The sequence below is a fragment of the Haliotis rubra genome, unplaced genomic scaffold, assembly GCF_003918875.1.
Source record: "Haliotis rubra isolate DU_JTF1 unplaced genomic scaffold, ASM391887v1 Scf18, whole genome shotgun sequence".
Taxonomy (NCBI): domain Eukaryota; kingdom Metazoa; phylum Mollusca; class Gastropoda; order Lepetellida; family Haliotidae; genus Haliotis; species Haliotis rubra.
The window spans coordinates 1,942,393-1,966,979 of NW_025765780.1; the positions used below are offsets into that span (position 1 = coordinate 1,942,393).

Consider the following 24,587-nt stretch of genomic DNA (forward strand, 5'->3'; position numbering starts at 1 on the left):
TCAATGTTCAATTATATGTCCAAATGATATTTTACTCATCTTTATAATTTTTTTTAAAAAGCCTCCATTGCATGTTAAAGTTTAGCGTTATACACCGACCGTACTGTTCGCAAACCAAAACCCATTAAATTAAAACATTCAGAACATCACTGTACAAGCAACTTCATCTTGACATCAATTGTCATTCGGGTATTTGCTATAGCTGTAATTATATTAGTTTCTGTTCACATTTCATGGAAATCAATATGGTTTTGTTATGTCTGACATTAACTTCATGTTTGTGATATGATAATGGAAGTTTGGGTTATGTTTAATATTCCCTTCCAATGTATTACCACTGTTCATGCCGATACACATGACTATTATCCAATACCCGTCGGTGTTCATCATTGATCATCTGTGTGTTTGTTTACCTAAATAAGCTTACGGCTTAAATAAGCTGAAAAACTAACAACATTCCTTGTATGCACACATCAAGAAGTTCCATGCTTGTTTACTGGAAGAGTAAATCTTGAAGTGAATCTATTCATTCCTATCGATTTCATTAACCCCTTTCAGATCAAAGACACAAACTAACATCGATTCTAACCATTATGTTTCAGAAATGTTATTGAAAAATTAGGTGCCTAAGTTGTCGATGCTGAAATTCCCAGATAAATCTGAGTTGAAAATATGTAAGTAAACTGCTCCAAAATCACAATAGTCAATTTAGTATTTTTTACATGTCAGTTTTTGCTGGCATTGATTACGTCACGATGCATGCTGCACTTCACCTGTATTGTAACGCCACGTATTTTCGGCGACACATGCTGCTTTCAATATTCAATTCGATGTCTAAATGATATTTTACTCATCTTTTCAACAACAAAAAAGCCCCGAGGTCACTTAGTGAACCGCTAAGGTTCAGTTCACCTTCTGCTGTATTGTGAGTCATGCCTATACAAACGGCAAGTACAACTGGTTCATTCCAAGCTGCGGGGAGGTGGGGTAGCCTAGTGGTTAAAGCGTTAGCTCGTCACGCCGAAGACTCGGGTTCGAATCTCCACATGGGTACAATGAGTGAAGCCTATTTCTGGTGTTCCCCGCCGTGATGTTGCTGGAATATTGCTAAAAGCGGCGTAAAACCCAAACTCAGTCAGTCAGTCATTCCAGGCTTTTAACACTTGCCTGCTGCAATATATACACACCGTTGTATACAGATTGACCCTCCAACAGTAACACAGAGACGAGGTTACGTTGTACGGACCACGCCTTATATCCTCGACAAACTGCTACTTGGAAGCGGCATTGTATATAGAAGTACACGGCATATGTGCTGGAGGCAGTTTTAAGCACGAGAAAAGAACGAACCTTTGTTTACGCCAGAGGATACAAACATTATTCCATCGCTTTATCTTTCTGCAGACCATGTGGTCAAACAAATTTCTGACCAATAAGGATGACAAATAACTGACCATATATGTCCTCTTACGGCATCTTAACCAACGCAACTGAAGTAACACTGGGTGCATTGAATGTCAGTTTCATTCAATAAAGTGACACAGAGTCCCAAATGTTGATCTATGTTAAGAATCTGTTGGTGCTAAGACTCACCTTCAATGTCTCTCTGAGACGCCTTGTGCATGTTGACGTACCGGCAAGTTCACAATCAATGGCTTGTGGTCTATGATGGTTGGTGGGGTGATCCCAAGTAGGCCACCATATGTCCACTCATGTGGCAGTTTAAGGATTTTCTCACAGTACAAAAGTCTGGCTGTTTTCTTCAAACGGCAGGAGCCATGGACATTCACTTATTGCAGTGTGGTGACTTTAAAGCTGGACTACCTGTGTACGTCCTACGATGTACTTTACGAGGTCAGTTCAGAGTATAACTATACTCAACGATGATACAGAAATATGTTTGACGAATGATGGACAGAATTGTCACTTTTCGATTAAGACGGACAATTAGGGTTCTCGAGATATTATCTAATCACACTCGTGCATGATTCAATGACATATGCCAACTCTTTCCGGAAACCAGTTGGTGAACTGATAACTTCTCGAAGTCCACACTCCTCCTCATTAATAAACCAACGTGACAGAAAACAGCCGGAAATATCTTAGGTCCAGCTTTTTCATCCCTTTACCCTGGGGGAAAACCACTGGTAGCATCGATGGTAGTTACTCCATATATAGTCTCGAGAAGCCGATGGTGAAAGGTACCCAGCTATGGTGTTGATTCATCTCCACGTATTCACCGCATCAATACCGGACTTGTATTGACGCTACCGTGTCAGTGAGAGCGTACCTCTCGTGCCGCTATCACTCGGTGTTTAGTCAATAGCACAAGCTATGTGTTTGTATTTGGATTCATTTCGTGCCACCAATGAGAATAAAGTAGTCCGATAAATTGACAGCAGCCACACGCTTGTCTTTTAAGGAGCAATTTATCCGCACGGTGTTAGGCTGTTAATGTCGTGACGGGCTATCGCTTGGTGTTAAGATTTATTTGCTTTCCATTAACATACTGAAGATTTCTTACAATATATTAATTATACTATTTAAATAGAAACGACAAACCCCTTTCCACATCCGTAAGAAATCGGAGCTAAAAGCAGTCGATTGTACAATTCTGACCCTATCATGAGTCTGTGTTTCTTTGACGCACATTTAGGATTATTACACCTGTACGACGCGGTCTGTGAACAATGATAGCAATGAGTCTGGACCAGATATTCCAGTGATCGACACGGTACGATGACATAGCATAAGATTTTGGATTCCTATCAAATAGCAATGAAACCACGTGTTCGGGAAATGGTGATGGTATGATGACCCACCGATGGAAGCATCAGTGGAAGGGGTTGGTTGTTGTTTAACGCCGCACTAGGCAATATTACAGCTATATGCGGCGGTCTGTAAGTAATCGAGTCTGGTAATGTGCCTCCATCTATGCAATTGGTGTTATTTGATGATACTTGATGATAATTAAACGGATTTCGATTATCGGTATACCTGAAGCTAAGGCTCAACGTCTCAGGATCGTCACGTCGAAGGCCCGGGATTGATTCCCCACATGGATACAGTGTTTGAAGTCCATTTCTGGTGTCCCACGCTGTGATATTCTTGGGATATTGATAAAAGCGGCGTAAACGCCAACTCACTCACTCACTCACTCACTCAACATCTTAGCCAAAATACCTTGTTTTGATTTAACCAACGAGCGTAAAGAAACATATCTGCAAGGAAGGGAGCACGATTGGTGCCTATGGTGATGCTTACTCACTCACTCACTCACTCACTCACTCACTCACTAAAGTGGTAGCTTATGCAAGGGCTTCTCGTGCATATGTTATATTATGAGATGAAGAATTAGTCTGAGAATTAGTGCGGTCTACGGGCAATGCATTGTTGAGGCCATAACCCTTGTCGAAGGCGCGATCAACACGAAACACAAGTCAACTGTTTGTGATTCAATATCGCTTTCTACCCGTGGATGGTAATCAATTCATTTTACAACAACTAGTACGCATATAGCTCGTTGTCCATTCATTCGGATTGACTGTTAAGTATTAGTTTGTTTGTTCCATGCCACACTTATATGCCAGTGATCAACAGCATGAGCACCGGATTTGAATACATTGACATGTGTCAACCAAGTCAGCGAGCCTGACCACCCGATCCCGTTAGTCGCCTCTTACGACAAGCATTGGTTACTGAAGAACATTTCTAACCCAGATATTCAAAGGTATGTTGGCTATTGACATTTTGTCGTGACGCATGTATGACATAAACCTGTCAGATGCCAATTGTTGTTATGTATGCGTGTTTACTGATATATACAATTATTGGTAGTTCTGCTGTGTGAGGTCGGCCTAAACCGCAAATAAGTGAGTGATATCATGATCAAAATCACTCGTCAGGTTACAATGACACACAGTCAACTTAGTCATCAGGCCTGTCTACTCAATACAGATTGCCCCTTTAAGTATTTGTGTTGGGGCATATACACATTGACACATTTAATCAGTACAAATACTTCATGAGTCGCACGTCAGATATTTAATCACTGAGTATATGTATCGTAACTGTAAGCATTCGCAAACTAGTTATTCATTTCCCCAATAGTTTCATAATTTGCTTAAAGAAAGGGCATATAAGGTGCTTTGGTTGTTTATCTTTTAACACCTGCTGAGCTTTAAGCGCTGAGCATGATCTGTATGTTTCATAACGTATAACTGACTGACTGAATGACTGAGTTTGGTTTCACGCCGCTTTTAGCAATATTCCAGCAACATCACGGCGGGGGACACCAGAAATGGGCTTCACACATTGTACCCATGTGGGGATTCGAACCCGGGTCTTCGGCGTGACGAGCCAACGCTTTAACCATTAGGCTACCCCACCGCCCCCATAACGTATAAACGCATCCTGTTAGTATTATCAGATCTAACACTGTGAAGCTGTTAGCTCAAGCTGGCATCTGTTAATCCAGATATGCATTTCACACGTTTGTGCAATGCTGCAGTAGGATCAATACATATAGGTGTGTGGAAAAAACAGCTCTCACGTAAACAAAATCAGGCAACAAGTGCGCAAAGCCAAAAACGTAGTACCATCTGTTACTGTGTGGTTAACTGGTGCTACACACGTATACTAGTATATGAAACTTTTTTACAAAGTTCAAAGGTATATAGTGAGATATATTTAATTACAGTGGCAACAATACAGAGACAATTTCACTCCTACATGTTTTATTATTATCTTCAGGGAGGAAAAAATGTTTTACATACAGAGGTAAGTGTCGTCACTTACTGTAACGTCATACGCAAGGTGACGACATATATACTGTCGTTGTGCGTCGCCTATGACGACACTTAGTTTTCATTGTACACCTGAAGAGTCGTTGAACGGCGATAGATCTCGTGCAGATCAAATGTTTTTTGACAAGAAGAAATATATGGTCTCATCTATGTACTTGTTGCTTATACACCTGCAGAAATTATTTCTTTATGTGTGTGTGTGTGTGTGTGTGTGTGTGTGTGTGTGTGTGTGTGTGTGTGTGTGTGTGTGTGTGTGTGTGTGTGTGTGTGTGTGTGTGTGTGTGTGTGTGTGTGTGTGTGTGTGTGTGTGTGCAGTTTTTAACTTCATCTGCAGGGAGTTCATTAATCTACGAATACATCGACAATGTGGATAGGTGTCCATGCTTTAGCCATTTAACTGCACGACGAAAATGTGCCCTGTAACAAATTGCGCAAGAAGTTTCATTTGCCATTTACAATGCGAGACCAGGACATCATACACAGCGTATCTCTACAAGCTTTCTACCAAACACATACCACCTAAATAAATCATAATAGGACACAACCTCTTATTGTTCATATTTTCATACTATCACTCCAACAAATGAAGACAGCCTATTGGCTTTTCTTGATTGCTATGTGATCTTGATCTCTCCTGAGCAGGTCTTCTTCGTAGTGTCCACTAACTAAGATGTCATGCTTACTGTCATTCATGTCACTACTATGGTTTCAGTTCAAATGCTAATGTCGGATGACAATTAACCTTCTGCAGCGAAAACAATATATCATGTTTCTAAACACTATTTATTAATGTTTTCGATCTCACAACTTATACTCGACCTGTGGATATTACAAAGTCCATCTTCATGTTACATATGATTAATTCTGTTATGCAAGATGCTTACTGTCACATGAACTGGCAAACGAGCTGCAAGGGAGTGGAAAGCACCTGTGACATTTATAAAAATGTTATTCTGAGGCACAACATATCGAATAACCTCTGAGGCAGTTTGCAAACAAATACTTCAATAAACATTCTGAATATTCATAACCAACTAGTATAATTTGCTCAATGTTTGTCTATATCCATTACATTGCAATGTGATGTGCATTCTGAGTATTCAGTTTCATATCATCTACGTTTTACATCTACTGATTTGACTACATAATGGTTTTTCAGCATTTGACAATGAACATGCTCCTTATAGTTTCAATAGAAATGCATTCAGTGTACACGTCCCCAAGTATTGACCGGAATGGCAATGACTCTACTTATAACCAAGTGCTTGTAACATCATGAATTTCATCACGTGGTACCATCTGCTTTGATCGATTAACATTTGTGTCTAACGTTGCATATAATTAAACTTAATGAATATATCCTATGAGCATAATGGTTTCTATGATATTCATATCGTGATATGCAACCCAAATCGACACTATGAGAATAGAAATATCGAGCTAATGAACGTACATGTTTTTCGAATTTCGAATGTCAAGGAATGTTAAGTTAAAATTGACTTTTTGGTACCAATGCGACCAGAAAAAGGGATGTCACGTATGCGAATCGCAATGAATATGATATGTTTTTTCTATGTGGGAAAAATCCTTTAAGGTATTTCTAATCTTTCTGCATTCAGTTCGAACTTATTTCTTAAACATTACAAGTGTATTTTCGATTTGTTCTTTTATTTCATGCTTTCACAATACGCATCTGACGTCCGATGTGTGAGAACTTTTGTCATCTCCTCAGCGACTGTAATTAAGATCCTATCTAAAGCTGGAACCTTTAGTTCTTATGGAATGTTCTCGTCACGATTAGCTGAAATATTGCCGATGTGACGTTAAATAATAACTCACTCACTCACTCTTATGGAATGGAATCAATACGTTACACATACCTAAGCTGTTGCCGAGAGATAACATCAGCATGTGAGAATCCCCTTTAGCAAGTCATAAAGTGTCAGCAGATTGTCTTTATTGTAATGCCATATATCTCTCTTTCCAACATCCGTTGTCGTTTCTATGTAAGTGCTTTGCAAATAGTGGCCATTGATTAGCATGTAGCTAATCAAGTGTACACACCAGACATTATAATAACGACCTGGTTATTTGTAAGACAATATGACGTTGCAATGGAAGTCTATGTGCAAACATGTGGAACACTGTTTTGGATGATAAATTCTGTGTAAACACAATCCTACCACACATTCATGATCGTTATAGTGTACTTGATAATCGGTGTCACAAACTTGGAATCTTACGACATTTACTTCATTTAGAAGAGTATAACCCACACGCTTGCTAAACATGAACATACTAAGAGGGAAATGGAGGTTAATTGTTGCTTCATAAATGATATTTATATACATACGATGCAATATGATTGGGAATTCAGTATCAAACGCAATTAAAATAGCTCACCCTTCTAATTCTTCCAAATTTATAGTGGAGGACAGCTAAAACATATTCAAGAAATTCATCTGACATCTATGGGTGTGCGAAATTTGTAGGTATTTTCAATCATGTGTTTAGTTGGTTAAGTATGGACAATGTTCAAATCCTGACAGTTCCTCTAGGCGAGGGGGATATCTCCGTCAAAAAGAGCTCCATGCTCATTTTATAACGACATACACACAATACTATCTTTCTTCACGCAATCTGCAGAGGGAGGGTAAAGATGAATATACATGTTCTGCAAATGTAAACAACATCCAAATTGTATATCCAGCAAGACGCCGAGGGTAGCATTCTTTTGGGGTTCGTTTTTTATTGACATGTTGTCAATGAAATGTTAAGATGAGATGAAAACGTCTTTGAGAGGAAGTTGTATAGATGAAGGAAAACGAAGTTCTATGGATAGTCAATTTCTTTATTGCAATGAGTGCGACGTTTCTGTGTAGGTACTAACACCGTTATCAAGCAGCTGATGAAAACTTCTGGTGAGTATGTGAAGTGTATGTAATACATACTGTGTTGGAAAATCAGAGGTATATAGCGTGATAATATACCTCTGAATGACTTTGATTAACCAATCACATTCCAGTATTTACTGAAGTCATGGTAGAACACCTGTCAGAAACCCACTGTTATGTTTGCCTAAGCATTGTAGGTATATTCTTTCATTTCAAATAAAGTGTATTTGGTTCACTACTGTGTTAGCAAATATACGTTGACGTAATACACCATCACTTCCACTTACACAATCAGGGCGGTGGGGTAGCCTAGAGGTTAAAGTGTTCGCTCGTCACGCCGAAAACCCTGGTTCGATTCCCAACATAGATACCATGTGTGAAGCCCATTTCTGGTGTCCCCCGCCCCCACTCACTCAATTACACAGTCCTGTTAACCAACGAGTCATATGACGTTACAAAACAACCATTTGTAAAGCATGTACCGTAAAACAAGATTTTCTATTAAAATCAGTGGGATTAAATTCACACCCGAGGTTGTTTTTGTTCTGTTTTCTGAATGTTTTACTTGTCAATATATTGTCTGCCGCAGTCAAGTGGTTTAACGTGTCTCATTGTATTTGTAAATAGTGTGATGAATTTCTTATAAAAGCCGCCCGGGAAGACATTTGTCCTTCCAAAACACATTTTGTAAATCGAAGATTGTCAAAATACCTAACATGCGTATACGAGTACTGAAAACACGAAGGCCGTGAAGTAAAACACATTTTGAGGAAATGAACAGTGATTCTTGATCGATCCAGAAACAAGCGGAATTAGAGACGTTTTTCAATAATTGCTGCAGCTGTTTTAGAAGAGCTAGTTCACAGAAACCTTTCTCAAACAACTCCCATGTTGTAATCATGTCTGCCGCGTGAAGTAGAAGCATCTGGAAAATGAAATGGACTCTAAACGCGTTCGTTTAGAAGTTTGTGATTAATCGACTCTTGCAACAAAGGCTGATCAATTTCAAATATTTCTGTTTTAAAGCATTTAAGAATTTGTAAATTGTAATTCATCATGCATAGCGCAAACATCTACCATTTTTCAAGCAAAATAGACAATCTTGCCGTTCACCTGAGAAATAAGCATATATATAATGAATACACGTTCTAATAGTTTTCACACTTAGTGAGTGAGTGAGTTTACTTTTACGACGCGCTCAGCTATAATCCAGCTATATGGCGGTGGTCTGTAAATAATCGAATCTGAACCAGACAATCCAGTGATCAACAGCATGAGCATCGATCTGCGCAACTGGTATACCATGGCAACCAAGTCAGCGAGCCTGACCACTCAATACCGTTTCTCGCCTTTTACGATAAGCATGGGTTACTGAAGATCAATCGAACCCGGATCTTCACGGGTCGTTTTCAGACTTAAGTACATTCGTTTGTTTACACTAACGCCAGCGCTGCCACCTTTGCGTTTCGACTGCATGTTACGGTTGTTTCAAGAAATGTTTTAATGAAATGTATGTGAAATCCGTCATGTGCCTGATTACATGATCAATAAACACTGATGTCATTAACATCCTGTGCTAAAACACTGACATTGATGAATATACACTGCCATTAAGAAAGTGGTCAAACTTAACTTACGTCCTATTTTGGATTACGCTTTCGAAGTAAAGATTCTAGTACTCTTGTTAGTTTGAATCCCATCTGGGATTCGAACCCACACTCTCAGGGTTAGGCACCTAATCGCAAACAACAAAGTCAGCCATCGAATCCACTCAGCCACCGCAGCTTCAACAAAATGAAAGACAAAATGAAACCATTCGGTCGAGGGAGCCGTGCCAATTAACACATGTGAGAGGGGTACACAATGTACGTGAACTAGACTACCAGTTGTCCGACTTTCAGTTTTTGTGGAAGCTGGGGTGACTGAGTGGGTTAGATGGCTGACTTTATATGCTGGCGATTTGGTGCCTGACTCTGAGTGTGTTGGTTCAAATATGTTATGGGACTCAATACAAATACTAGAATCTGTACTTTACTGATAAAGCGAAATCTTAAATATTAAATGTGCAACACTGACATCAATTGTTATCGGATGTCACACAGAAAGCACCGAAGACAGAATTGTGACCTCACATTTCGCATGTCTTGGTTATTCAGTTTGTGATTTAGCTTTTTACGTATTTATTGTTTATCACAATAGCATATTGTGAAACTTAAGCACTGCGATTTTGGATTTCCTTGGCTATCACGATGAGTTTAGAAAAATATTTTAAGCAGTACTTGGAGCTTCATTTCGTCTTACCGAAATTCGGTTATTCAGACATTCTTACATTGATTTCAGTTCGATACATGTGTATGATCCCACTTATTTGGGGCATGTATCTATAGTAAAACAGTGTATGTTCCTTCGGAAGGTCGAACTTACTGGGTCGGACCATTTAAACAAGAGGAAACAAATCTTTGTAAAAAAACGTTTTGCCTTGGAACAGAAAAAGACCATGACATTAAAATCAATATATATATATGTACATATGAGAACACAGACTTGTGCAGAAACACAAATGCTTGTCGCCAGAAATGATTTTAAACATTGTCTTTGTTTATGGAAATGATAAGATGGTATCATTTATTACCTAAAACTATGTTTATTGTTGCACTCGAGGTGTATTGTTTTACATAAACAAATGGTAAATAGTGTTTTGAGTCAACCCAAGCAGTACAGTTTTTTATATCAATTCGTTACACTGCAGAATAAATAGACGGCACGTCTCCTACTATCAGGTCCAGCGAATCGATTCAGACCATTATGGCATCCCTGTCTACATATGTTATTCCACAACCACAATTTTGCTTTTCAATGTCTACTATAGTTTCCGCGTTCATTTGAAGCAAGTCAATATCAGATAATAAAGAGATATATGTTGAGTATAGTATTCAATAAGTCCCATTGTTGTCGACGCTCCAAAGGAACCATCATGGTTTGTTCAAACATCCTAAGTCTGATGAGCCAGGCGCCTTGTCAGTTCTAAGGAAGAAGAGATATTTATGTCATCTAAAGATAAAACGACTGAAAAGCCGAATTACAATGTGCACCATTCTGAGCCTCACAGACAACATCTCAGGCGTTCGAATGCATAAACATTTTACTATCATCTCTCTTCAACAGGATTTATCCTTGTGACTGAACTTTAACCAACCATCTCAGTTCTAGTAGCAATTAGATGCTTTTGATGGTGGATATTCTTTTCAACACCTCGGCACTAAGTATTGAACCACCATCAGATTTCGTGCAGACGGAAAATGCCAATTTCCAACTGTTTTATCTCAAACGTGACATTGTCGGCAGAATATGTGCTTATGCCTCGTCCTGGCCCATGACATGAGGGAGATCTTCCACTTTCAAGGCGTTGTGGTAGAATGTATGTTGTAAATGTTTGAATACGATCCCTCGGTAGCTTGGCTGAAATCGATAACTGTTTCCACTGAGACGGGAAAACAATCACCAAGTTCCTGATATTAAACAGTCTTACTGGGTTTTCAATAAGTTTTCCTTTATTTGTATTTGCTTAGCTACAAAAGTACACGGTCGGTGTACATGAAATTAAATACTGTCTGGGTTGTTCGTTTACATGCATTTGAATTCGCTTCCAATGAATCATTGGTGAAAGCAAACATTTCAATATAAAGTTCTTGTCACTGATATTGCTGATGTTACATTTTCGACCGGAAACATCCACTTTGACAACATTATGTTAATATGTCAATACTAATATCAGTATTCGTTGGATTGTTGTGTTTTGTGTTTGACGATAAATATAGGTTCATGAAATATCATAAGCAACGTAGAAAAAAATACATCGAAAATAATATCAAGTTTTGCAGTTTGTGTGTAAGACATTTTGTGTTTGAAGGTACAATCTATGGGCATTATCAGAGATTATATAACAAGGATCAATAATATGTTTCTCTTCTTCACAGTTAATGAATGGATGTCAATTACCACAACCCGGCGAAGTCAGCATAAAGTTGACAATACTTTCATAGAGTGCAGGTTTGATGACGTACACAGTGATTACAATATCATGTTGTGTTATTATCAGCAATATATAACCACATGCACTTCCGCCCTCCAAAACAAGTTTCAAAACTGTTCAAAGCAGCATGCTACTATCAGCAGAGGATGTGCTGAAATATATTGTATGGCTAAAACCGTTTCAACGTTTACCAAGATCTTAATCTGTCTACTCAGTACTGACGTGATGGCGTCATGCTGTTCCAAATAAGTTTTTGATTATGAACCTTTCCTTGTTTATTTATTTATATATATCACAGATTGTAGTTAGTCTCGATAATGAAAGCCCTTTGTCAATATTAATCCCTCGTCATGAGACGGGGTGAATTAGTTTGGAATGATTAGTCACTGATGGCGATTAACCCATAATGACTGATAATAGCATTCCCGTTTGAAGATTTATAGAGGCGAATTATCAGGATAATTAAACCATGATGTAGATTCTATATCAGTTCGCATTAACACATAACGTGCGTGCACGACTTTCATTTTCCAGTTAATAAATCTAAAACGATAGCTTTGTTATAACAAAAGGAAATAAGTGGAATTGGAAGAATCTATGTTGGGCAACTAACTATTAGAACATACAATGGTATTGAAAGGTTACCCTTTAGTAGTATGGTTGTTTTACTCAAGCAAGGTTGGTCCATTACCAGATTGTATTTCTGACCAGATACAGGCAATTGTGTCAATAGGTCTCGAAACCTATGGAAATATTCTTTCTCTATTACCAGTAGCGCCTCATTTTAGATCTCTATTTGATAGACATGTGTAATGTAGTATAAGGATATAACGAGAAAAACAAAACGAACATCTTTAGAGAAAGTGGTCAAATGTAATAAATATTGTATTGTGGATGACACTTGCGATTTCAAGCACATATTGAGTTTACTCCCGTCCAGACCCGTAACCACTCTCTCAGAGTGAGGTAACACTACCCAATATGCTAGAATGTGTGCTCTACTCATCCCAAATATGACATTTGTTACTCTTGAACGCTTTCTAAAGATTATTGTCTATTCAAAGTTTTGGGAGAGGTGCCCATTTACAATTGTGACAGGGGTATAGAAGGTACGGGATCCGGGGTCCGGGATCGGATTTAGTTTTGTGTGGTAGCCTTGGTGACTGAAAGGGGCAGATCGTGTTTTTGTGTGATGGTGGTTTGTTGACTCGATCTGAGAGTGTAGATTCGGCTAATTACATACTTTACTAAAAATATATCATCCCAAATACTACATCTGTTACGTTTGGCGACTTTCTATAAGGCATGGTGTATTTATATGCAGACATTTCCGTATGAAATCTTATCAAATGCATTTGGTGAGCACATGTGAAATGAATATGGGATTGGAACCTACAACATGCCAACCCGGAAGTAGACAGACAATATATGTGTCGCAATGCAAACATGCAAATAACACTCGCTATAGGTACCGATACACTATACATCAACACAAGAGTCCACTTGTTGGTTGTGAGATATCCAACAGCAGCTGTCAGTCAGTCAACATGGACTTCAGATATCTGACACTTTGACGACTTCAAACCTGTTCAACTTTCACCAATGTCAGGTTAACTGTCGGATTTTTTTCCGTATATCGTTTTAATATATACTCCTAAAAAGTAGGGGAACTTCATCTTTAATTTACGATTGAAAAAATTGGGAGATATATCAATGTTGATAAGATAATAATGAATGTTTTGCACTTCCTTATGACTATAGTTGTTAGAACAGTAATCACACTTGAAAGATGATTGGTGTATGACGTAAAATTTGCATATGTAAGATTATCATTTTCAAACACAAATATAAATCGGGCAAGAAACAAACACTAACAACTGTGTGATGCAAGATGGCTGTCAAAATGAATGGTTTACAGTCATTTATCGACTAGAGATCTGAGAGGGCGCGCCAGTGGACATCAGGAATGATATAAGAACATAAACAGAATGATGTCAATACGTTTTTTAAGTCTTTTGAATGACTGGCGATGACTGGCGAAATGCGTCCGCCACGATGACCAATGGTAAGGAAAGTGAGACACGTGCCAGACTCTTTCAATTATACATTCTACAAATGTATGTGTGGTTGAATAATTGAAGCACAGGTTCATCCGCATTTTTCCTATTAACCGACTAACACTCACATAGTGATGGGATATTTGTTTTACCTGCAGCTGGCTTCTTGGGACAGTTTTTGCGAATTGCATATGAAGTATATGATCGTACAGCTATCTGATTGGTACAGGAATACAGTTATATGGTATTTGCAGGCCAATAACGTTTGAACTAATTATAATCGTGGTGAAAATTTGCAGTATTCGTGGTATTGTCAGAGTTTACACAGGTCGAATATTATAACAACCGAATTTTCATAATCCTAACAAACATGCTAAACCCTTTTCTTTTCATTGAAGAAGTAAACGTAATAAAAAAATACATTTCATTGAGGATTCCATGATTTCATATTGCATACCTAAGTGTAAGTAAACATAGAATTAATGTATGGGTTTGTGTTATTTAATTATGATTAATACCAATCAGATTGTGAACTCATACCGTAAAATGTAGACCTACATCTTGTCTCTGACATATGAATTGTTGACAGAACATGACGACGTTAAATTATCCAAATGCAACATCATGAGGTATATTCAAGAGACGATCTTCGTTGTCAGGATTATCAGTAATCTAGTCTTGCCAACTATTACCAGCTGGTATTGTTGTATTGAATAAATGTGTCAGTGTCTGCATGAAATACTATGTGCCATGTAACGTTAGTTAATTACTGACTATAGCTGGCTAAAGATACCTAACGTGTGATAGATGCTGATCAACGAGTCCCTGGTATGGTGATCTACCTTCAGTTGTTGGCGATCTATAGCCAGTTTTTATATTGTATTGTCCAAAGAGTGCTATTAGTTTTAAATTTCCACACTAGTTTTAGTTGTAATTGTGATATTCTAGTTGTTTTACTGTCCTTTGCAGACAGGTATTTATAATATACATATATTACATTTCAATGTCAAATATGTTCTCGTCACGAAATTGCCGATGTGACGTTAAATATTAACTCACTCACTCACTCACTCACTGATCAACGAATAAACAAAAACAACCATGTGAACTAAACAACTTACACTGTGATGTTTTACTAGGTAACATAATCTGATGCGAATATTGACGCAAAAAGGATATTGGCAGTTATCGCATGAAGCAGCTAAAAATGACTGCTGTGTACATTTGTTTAGACCCCTAGCGAACAGCATCTGTCATAATGAAACTCTGCACTACGTGACACATGCGAGCATTCTTCAATGCTTCTGTAAACAAGAACTACATGAGGACAGATGGGTGTAATATAGCGACGAAATCGTAAACAGTCTGTCCTGCAACCTTCAATAACCTGTAAACAGTTCCGTTCATGTTTCTTTAAGGTATTAGTGATTGCAGAGATTTCCCAAAAGCCTGACCTCTTAAGGATCACATAGGTTGATATGTTCGCGTACATTCTCTGACAAATATATGTACATTTTGTACTTGTATCTCTCACCTGCACACAGACATGTAATTACACGAGCTGGATTAATTGGATATATTGACTATCTGATAATTGGATATAAATATTAACAAACATTTCATAAGTGCAGATCAAAGACGTATTAGGGGAAGCAACGAAAACATGAACTTCCTCCTGAATAGTGGTTTGATATAACATTCCGCAATGTCAAGTTTCTCTTTGTCAATAAGTGTGAGTGAGGGTCTTGTTTCTCTACCTTTACGAAATATTCATCAATACACATCGACAGTATCACACGCGGTAAAATACCACTATTCCCTTGTGTTTCAATGCGTATCCAAGAAACGTGCAATTATCAATATTAACTGACAATATTCTTATTCTAAAGGAGACGATACGGGACTAATCCCCCGTGGGTGAGAGACATTGTCTAGTTAGTGTTATATGCAGGATCTCATATCCAGGTGGAGGGGATTGATCTGTATCCGCGCACAAAGCGAGTGCGTGTAAATACATTTAATTACCTATCATCTTCCATTTATAGTGGCACTCAAGGTTTATACAAATATTGCACATCGACTTCTTCCTGTAAGCATCGACAAGTGTCTAAAAGAGGTGTTTTATTTTCCGTTCTATTTCTGTAACGAACGAAGCTCACAGCTTAAAACACGATGCCGTCATTACGTTTGCTTATAAAGAAAACATTCTCAAAATCACTTGCTTCGCCAACGTGAATGAGAAATGCAGAATTGTAAAAACAAGATGTAATGAAAATATGAAATTAAATGGAATCAAAATCGTATTGTTTCCTCCAGTGTTCAATAGGACGCCTGTGTTGATCGCTTTTATTCTTGTTGAGTAAGGCGGGAGAGATATTGGCAATAATTGTTGGATGGAGTCAATCATAATTGACCCGTTGACCTGCATGTTTTCTGTGGCCAAAGAAACCATTGTTTCTGCCGACCAGACTGACGCTATGTCCCTGGTGACCAAAGGAAACAGAAATTACCCGCTGGCCACGGAAATATCATATAAAATAGCATGTTCTCGTTGACCAATGGAACGAAATTTGCCCGATGACCAGAGACAGATCACATTAGGTCAGCCTGTTGAAAATAGGCCCTTCGCACAAATTCATAGGATATAACTTGTCTAAATGTGTTCATCAACACGTGTAGTACAGACACAGTGTAAGAAATACAGAACAATGCTTGGTTATACACTGAGGTTATTGGCATGATAAATTACAAAGCAAGGTCTCTACTTACGTTTACTTTGGATGACGACATGAACGAATTATATCTAAACATAGCTGAATGAATAACAATTAGTTTGCTAGATATCATTCCCGTGATGCACTCCAGTTAGGAAAAAACACTTTTGAAAAGGCAGTCATCCTCCACAACATCAGTATTGCAACAGAGGCAAATCCTTTCATGTTTTGGAATAATGGAGAAAAAATTATCGTCCCCTTTCTGTGCAACGAAACTGACACAAAGCTGTTGTAAAGTTTTCAATAATAATTTCATTCAAATATACAACCTTGATAAGTGGATAAAATGAGGAATATTGTGTTTGTATTGTTTGACGACGAACCATCCCCGTTCTGTTCAAAATTACTTTAATGTCACAAGACATATGTTCCGAAAAACACATTCATTTGTTGTAACATTTTGAGCTTATCATAAACATCCACATCCAAGATGTAAAAGATTTATGCTTGGAAGCTGAAATAATCTTACTTTGGCTTGCACTTTAAAGTCACATATTGTACTTGGCATTGTTTAAAGCACTGCTTAAAGTGGAAAATAGTCACACGTTTACCTGCTCCTGTATAAAGGGGAAAGCCTAGTTTGATGCAGATGACTTTACTCCCAAAGCCTCTCACATGCAGTTATCAAAGTGAATTCCATTTTCTATAAATGTCTACCTCTGTAATTGATGCATTTGAGGTAGCTTGTTCCGATGACCAGCAAAACAACAATTACCCAGCATACTGACCAGTACGCATATGGATTTCCCAGTGACCAGTGTCCGAAGATGTATATATTGGTTAAGCAACAAATGTATGTCATCTTGTTCTATAAACAAAACGGACAATGTTCATATCATACACGGCGCCCACGCTCTCGTGTAGACAAACAGGGAGAGCAAAATGTTCTTTAGCGCGTGGATGTACCAGCTGGGAAATTGCCCTAATCTAACGCTCGTGTTTAATTGTAAGCAAACCGCTAGCCATAATATATTCCAATCAATAAATAGATAAATAGTCTCAGTTTTTAAAAGTTGAAACATATTAGTCGTTGAAAAGTTTATAATATAATAATGCAATGACAACAGGTTCAGATTCAGGGCATATTACGTTCACATAATGCTTGATGGGTTTCACTGATACATTTGTACATGCAAAAAGCATAGCCCGTTTTCATGGGTCCATATGTATTACCCGAGTAACGTGTTGTGATAAAACCTTACAATAGCTCATGAATGTGACCATATGTGAATCATATCATTCATAATTGCTACATTGTTGTGTAATCTATTAAATATATTAATTACCTATTGTGTTCAAACAACCGTCAAAATATGTAACAAAAGTGTTGATAACATGATTTTACACAATTGCACAAGTAAAAAATCGACTTTACCTGGAAATGTTGATTTTGATGAGATTTCTCACAAGGATTTAAAAGGCATCACCAAAACGCAACAGAAATCACCTTCCAGTTGAAATTGTGCAGCAAAGAGCATGGACTGTCTGGCTATAAAAATCCAGATTACTTTCGGAAATCGGCATTCGTTTTGAATGAGTTTCAAGGTCAAATCTTTACGCCACGTCTTGACGCTGCGACACGGAACATCGCCATTGAAGGAATGCACGCTGGAAATTGCCAATCTTCTGTTGCCAGGCGTCTGAATGTTAGTCTGAGCACGATATCACGACTTACAACTCGTTACAACCAAACAGGCATAACCAATGACCCTCCCGGTACAGGCAGACCTCGAATCACCACTGTAGCCCACGATCGGTACATCCGGGTATTACATTTACGTGATCGTACTGCCACGGGTGAGAGCACAACAGCCAGCTGCAGGTCGCCTGGGCTTTGGAGGATATCCGATCAAACTGTACGGAACAGGTTGAGAGAGGTTGGACTGAGGGCCAGGAGATCCGACGTCGGGCCCGTGTTACGTCGTCACCATGCCGCTCAACGTCTTCGTTATCTAATAATATCCACTTAGTTGTATAGACATTTCGTTCTTTTAAACTGATGCAAAATTCATGTACTACAGTCTATTTGTGGACGAGTTACACATGTTTGAAAATACACCATATTCGCAACAGATTTCTGGTTAATGCGGTTCTTCTTTTTTTTTTAATCACGATATGGCTGAAATATTGCCGATGTGACTTTAATCTTAACTCACTCACTCACTCACTTTGTCTTAATCGTATATTATCTGACGCAGTCTCGGAGGTCAATCACAAACGAATATTTCAGAGCAATATAATATTTGTAAAAACAGAATGGTATTTTCAATACCAGCTAAATAGGTACACATATCTCAATGGTGCACTGCATGTTTCGGCTAAACTAATTCTTGAATTTTTGAATAACTGATGAAATCATGTCAACTTTCCTTCATTAAGCTGTGATTAATTGTACTACAGAAACAGATATTAAATTGATAACTCACATAACAAATGTAATAGGGCGTACGTGGCAGGAAATGATAATTTTTCAGTTGTTCCTAAAACAATAGGTCTTAAATACATATATGACCCACTCATTTCGAGTAATCAACATTACAGATGAATAATAACAATCTGTGTTTAAATAATGCGTTTACAGCACACATTAATTATATCCTTTTTGTCATTACGCATGCGTTTTTACCTCTGTTTAATTATATTGCAATAAAATATTTCTTAGAGAACCATTACCGTGACATACTGGGACCTGATAGCATAGAACACATTTTGTTTTTTGAAATAGAAACGCCTGTTCCGCAGGACACGAAACTTCCATCACAATTATTAAATACTACTGTGAATTATTGAAGGTCACTTACCACTGGTACGTTGAACAGGCAGATTCACTGTGTAGAGGAAATCTGAGACCACTTGACATGTTTCCCTCAAACCTTGCTATCTCCATGTAATTCTGATCAATGACAGATTCAATAATCATATCAGGCTGGCCATGGAGTCGTTACAAGCACCTTTCTGAAATCGCCTTGACTTATTTGCGTCGGCTAATTAAGAGCTGGCGGTGTCATTCTGTTCTTATCTCTCAACGCATGCCATTCTCAGAGGGTTACGTGCACATACATCATGGTGTTAATTAACTCAACTCTTGCTTTAAGTCTACAGGAGTGTTGGTGCCAGGGATCGAGGCGGGTAAGATGCTCCTTTTTAAAAACTCCGCTCATTATGCGCCATTACGCCTGCGTTGAACCCCATCCATTTTATCAGGTTTACACCTCCCAAAATCGAATAAGAGGCTTGTGGTGTTATCACGTTTTGCTAGAGGACAACAGATGGCGAGAATGCACTCGAAGCAGAAATATTGCTATTCTGATTTCTCCTTAATCAATGTTTGAGTGGAGCAGGTTCACTTCAGCATGTTGATGAAAGCATTCGGCAGTGACAGTCGGGAATTTACCAGCTGCATATCGAGCCCATTTATTGAAATGAGTTACGCAATTCACGTGTCTATCCTGCACCAAGTTACCAAAATCTGACAGCTTTAAACATTTTAAAAACTTAATAAATATAAAAACAAAGTTATAATGTGGTACGGATGAAAGATGAGATATCTGATGCATCATTTCATTTTTTAGTCAATATAATAACTTTTCAATAATCGATATTAGATGAATCTATAAAGAAGATTTATGAAAATTCTTCAACTTTGTTAAAGTATTAGTATGCACGTATTCACAAAGAACGGACATCGCCAAAAGTCATTACCACGAGTTGACGGTCAGTCTTAATCAGTATTAATAATGGTTCAGTTACTTAAGTCTGTCCTGTTTCATAAATCACTTAACAAGTTCTGTCGACCGCCTATCGTGATCATGGACTTGTCCTTTCAAGATCGGCGCTGCCTCTTGTCTCCACTGCCCGAAGGTTTGTGGTTTTTAGTAGGAACCCTTAGGGTCTTCAGACTGACCATCCATTCCAATCGCTTAACATTTTCGCGGATACATGGCTCTTGTGTCTGGAGTAATCGGACACCTGCAGGTGTGGGTAGGCAATTTGGTAGGAGGGAAATAACGTGTAGGGTTCCTTTGAAACCACGGTGCTTGAACGATGGACTAGTCTCGCCAATAATGCAAACTCAGCAGTTTTGTATTTATTCCATGAAACCAAATTCTACTCGCACAAACAAATCTGGTTTACTGGCATGGCAATACCAAAACCTTCAACAGCAAATTGATATAAATGCAAAATGTCACAAAATATATCTTTCCACGAAACATCCATTATCCATACGTAAATACATTCTCGCCATTGGTTTGATATCGATCCACTTGGTGTTTAAACGTTTTAAGGTTCGGGAATCCGGTGGATATTCACCACATTTATTGATATTACATTCCGTGGTCGTGGTCCATTAGAGGTGTAAATACTACTGTTAATGTTGGGCTGCAATGCCACAGGCTCTGGCACGGCTTGGAAGATTTTTTGTACATTACCTCCTGCTGTAATTACTGAAACCACAACAAATTTACCAAAGCCTTTTAACATTCCCCATTGCTAGAAATAATCGACAGAGACTCGTTACCTGTGCGAACCACGGCGAACTGTTAGGGAACAGATCGATTCACATGACGAATTAATATCACAGTATTAAGGACTTAATCAACTCAGCTTAAAGGAGGAAAGGCATTGGCTGAACGCGTCATACACATGTGACAGGTATATTGGGAAACCTTTCATGAAATATCAGCACTATGTAAAGTATATGTACATTTGTTGCTCACAAGGAACATGGTGATTCGGACTGGGTTTCATTCTACTCTCGAGTCCTTGCCGAACACCATCATAAGGGATAAATACTTCACTGTGAAAACAGTTAAGGATATTTTTAATACTGTTAATTTTCATTTAATTATTGGGTTTTTTTTTAAAGAAATTGATTTGATAGATGAATTTTGAATGATATGTTCTGTAGATAGTTGTATTTTATGATTGGTAGTTTAGATTAGTAACTCCGACTGTTAGTGGCTGTACCCTCAAAGGGGGTTAAAGTCCCGTAAAATTATTGTCCTCCTGAGAGGGTACGTACGTCCCGAAACATTTCAAGTCAATCTCAACTTACCAGATTTTTTAAACGTAGTATTTCTGTGCTTTTAACTTATGGCTAAATTCGACCACAATTGCCAGCGGCTCAAGGGATGGTGTAAATCCAGCTGGGCTCCATGTAGGTAGCAAAAGTAATGTAAGTCCCCATGGTTCCTAGTATGGGGATCTACCTTCAGTTGTTGGCGATCTATAGCCTGTTTTTATCTTGTATTGTCCTAATAGTGCTATTAGTTTTAACCTTCCACACTAGTTTTAAATCTAATTGTGACATTCTAGTTGTTTTACTGTCCTTCGATGACAGGTTTTATAAAATACACATATTCCATTTCAATGTAAAATGTTCTCGTCACGATATGGCTGAAATATTGCCGATGTGACGTTAACTATTAACTCACTCACTCCTTGCCGAACAGAGCAGACAAGACATAATTTGTAAGTTAGTGGTCATTGGTGGTATGGCACCTGTTAGCAACGTTCATTGGCACGTTTCATTTTCTATATAGCAAAACGAAGTGCAAATTGTGATTTTGAAGTCTATGTGCCTAATAGGACACCATTGTACCAAACCTCCTGTGACATTTGCTGGACACTCCACTTGATCAAATGGGACAGACGAATTTCTTTGAACAAATCAAAAGGCAATTGGTTTCAATTCAGTACGAATTTTCTTTAGTTGTGGCAACAATGCCTGCCTTGTAACCATACACGTCCATACAATGCTTATTAAGTGAGTGAGTGACTGAGCGAGTTTGGTTTTACGCCGCTTAAGCAATATTCCAGCAATATCACGGAAACGGGCTTCACACATTGTACCCATGTGAGATATCGAAAATTCTTATTAAGATTAACTTTAGACTGACGGAAATATATCAAATGAAAGAGTTAAACTGGTGTCTCCAATCCATAACTTCGTGAAATAATATTGTAGAAAGTGGTACCGGAACAGAAGGTGCCAACGCTTGAAACAATTGTATGTCGCAACTTCGTTTCGCCAACAGATCAAACATGACACCATATCTGATCCACTTACGGCCTGCCACACCTTACACCTACAGTAGAGGGCCAATAACACAGCTCTAAACCACTGAACAGCTGCAGAAGAGAGTCCTCTCCCCCTCTGTTGATCAAGGAAAGGGGTTTCCATATGTCGTTAATAAACTATTAAGACATGGCCACCATAACCAGGACATCGTTATATGGGTAGTAGAACGGTCGATTCATGATCAGGAAATGACTCTCAATATTGACATCCTTTCCAAAGAATTCTTTTAGTAGATGTTTATACCGCCTGACCATCATTAAAATCAATGTGGCGTCGCGAACTGCGGCTGTTATGGCCAGTTTGACACAAATGTGTCCAGTTTATACACATAAGGTCATTCCTAATACGACTATGTTCATAGTAATACTTGAATTAATTTACATGATAGTTTATATGAAAACTTAACACTAGTTTCACTAGAGTTAATGCACTCATAGTTTGCGAAATGCAAAGAATAATGTGGTTTTGTGGCATATATTATTTCGCAGTAGTTGCCCTGAAGGCTGAAACTGTGTCAAGAAACTTCTTTATAACGTCCAGTAAGACACCAATTCTCAAAATATACTTCCATAAAATGAAAATATGGGAATAAAGACTGTTGTCAAAACAAGTTTGAGAGATAAAATCTTAGATTTGAAATAAACTTTCATGACGTTTCACAGAGTGTGACTGGTTTAAACATCCCCAGAATTTAGAAATTCAGATTCCGTATATTGAAACAATTCGCAAAATAATATATACTTAATTATTTGCTGCTGTACATCCATTTCATTAAACTAATAACCCAGCTATATTACGGTTGCCTGTAAATAGTCAAGTCTGGACCAGACAAGACCAGTGATTCATATTATGAACAACGTTCTATGCTGTTGAAGTGCCCTATCAACCACTTCACCAAGTCAAACCACCTGATCCATTCAATCTCAAAGTCAGTTGGAGCTGCGTTATTACAGAAAGAGCGGTTTCACACAGCTTATGTTCTCTTCAAAGCGTACTGACAAATAATTGTTCTGACCTTTAGTTGACATCAAATGCCACTTTCTGAATTTGATTATATTCATAACAATATCAGATATATGATATTCTAAGAAGTGTAAGGAACAATGTTACACAGGTGAAATATGAGAGTTTCTAACTGACAGAGACTACCACGAGAGATGATTCTAGAAAAATATAGTATGCAAACGGTTCATATACGGCTACACATTGTCCTGATGTAGTTTTATAACATATCAAAGGACGATAATTTGTCTGATTGATCTAGACAACTGTTGGCATTCGGGGAAAATGTCTTGATGGACAAATGATTCAAATGTCACATTGACACGAGCTGACATGATAATTAATAGAGTCTGGGTATACATTTGTCGGTTATAATGAAAGTGGGATCAGACTCCTTTGTGGTGAAATATTTACGAGATTGACTCCATCAGACATTGTTTACTAATGAGCCTCATCAGATGAAAGGCTCGTGCTGGTGTAGTCTGCCACGTCACAAAGACAAAGTGTACTCATTCCAAGCATACAATGATCCTTCTTTGTTCCATGATTTAATGTGTATAATTAAGATCCCACTGAAACACTAAAACGTGCGTTCCCTTCAACATATAGACCTTCAAGAAAAGATTATATGTATATGTTATGTGTTATGAAGTTTCAGTCGTTAGCAATCTACAGCCTGTTTTTATATTGTATTGTCATTTATAGTTCCACCGATGTCATGCAGGTGATAGCAGTTTTGTAAAACCTGCGAGCTCGATGCTGACAAACCAAGAACCAACTACGATCAATGTTTCCTGCCGTGCAACGCAACGGACGTTCGTGTAGCATAGCACGTTACTAGGGAACATTGCATTCCTTGTTACCATAATGATACCTGTGGAGGTGGCAATTGCTGTTATCCATGAAGTTTTCTGATGTGTGAGGCTAAAATAAGCGTTAA

At 38.2% G+C, this 24,587-nt stretch overlaps 1 protein-coding gene across 1 annotated transcript in view; it reads right to left on the minus strand.

Moving 5' to 3' along the window:
• The window catches only part of LOC124273362 (G-protein coupled receptor dmsr-1-like), a 39,724-nt gene extending 37,420 nt beyond the window's left edge, over positions 1-2,304 (minus strand). The window contains exon 1 of the mRNA XM_046708599.1: positions 1,594-2,304. The gene's annotated coding sequence lies outside the window, so the exon portion shown is untranslated. The remainder of the gene's footprint in view (positions 1-1,593) is intronic.
• Between the last annotated feature and the right edge of the window lie 22,283 nt (positions 2,305-24,587).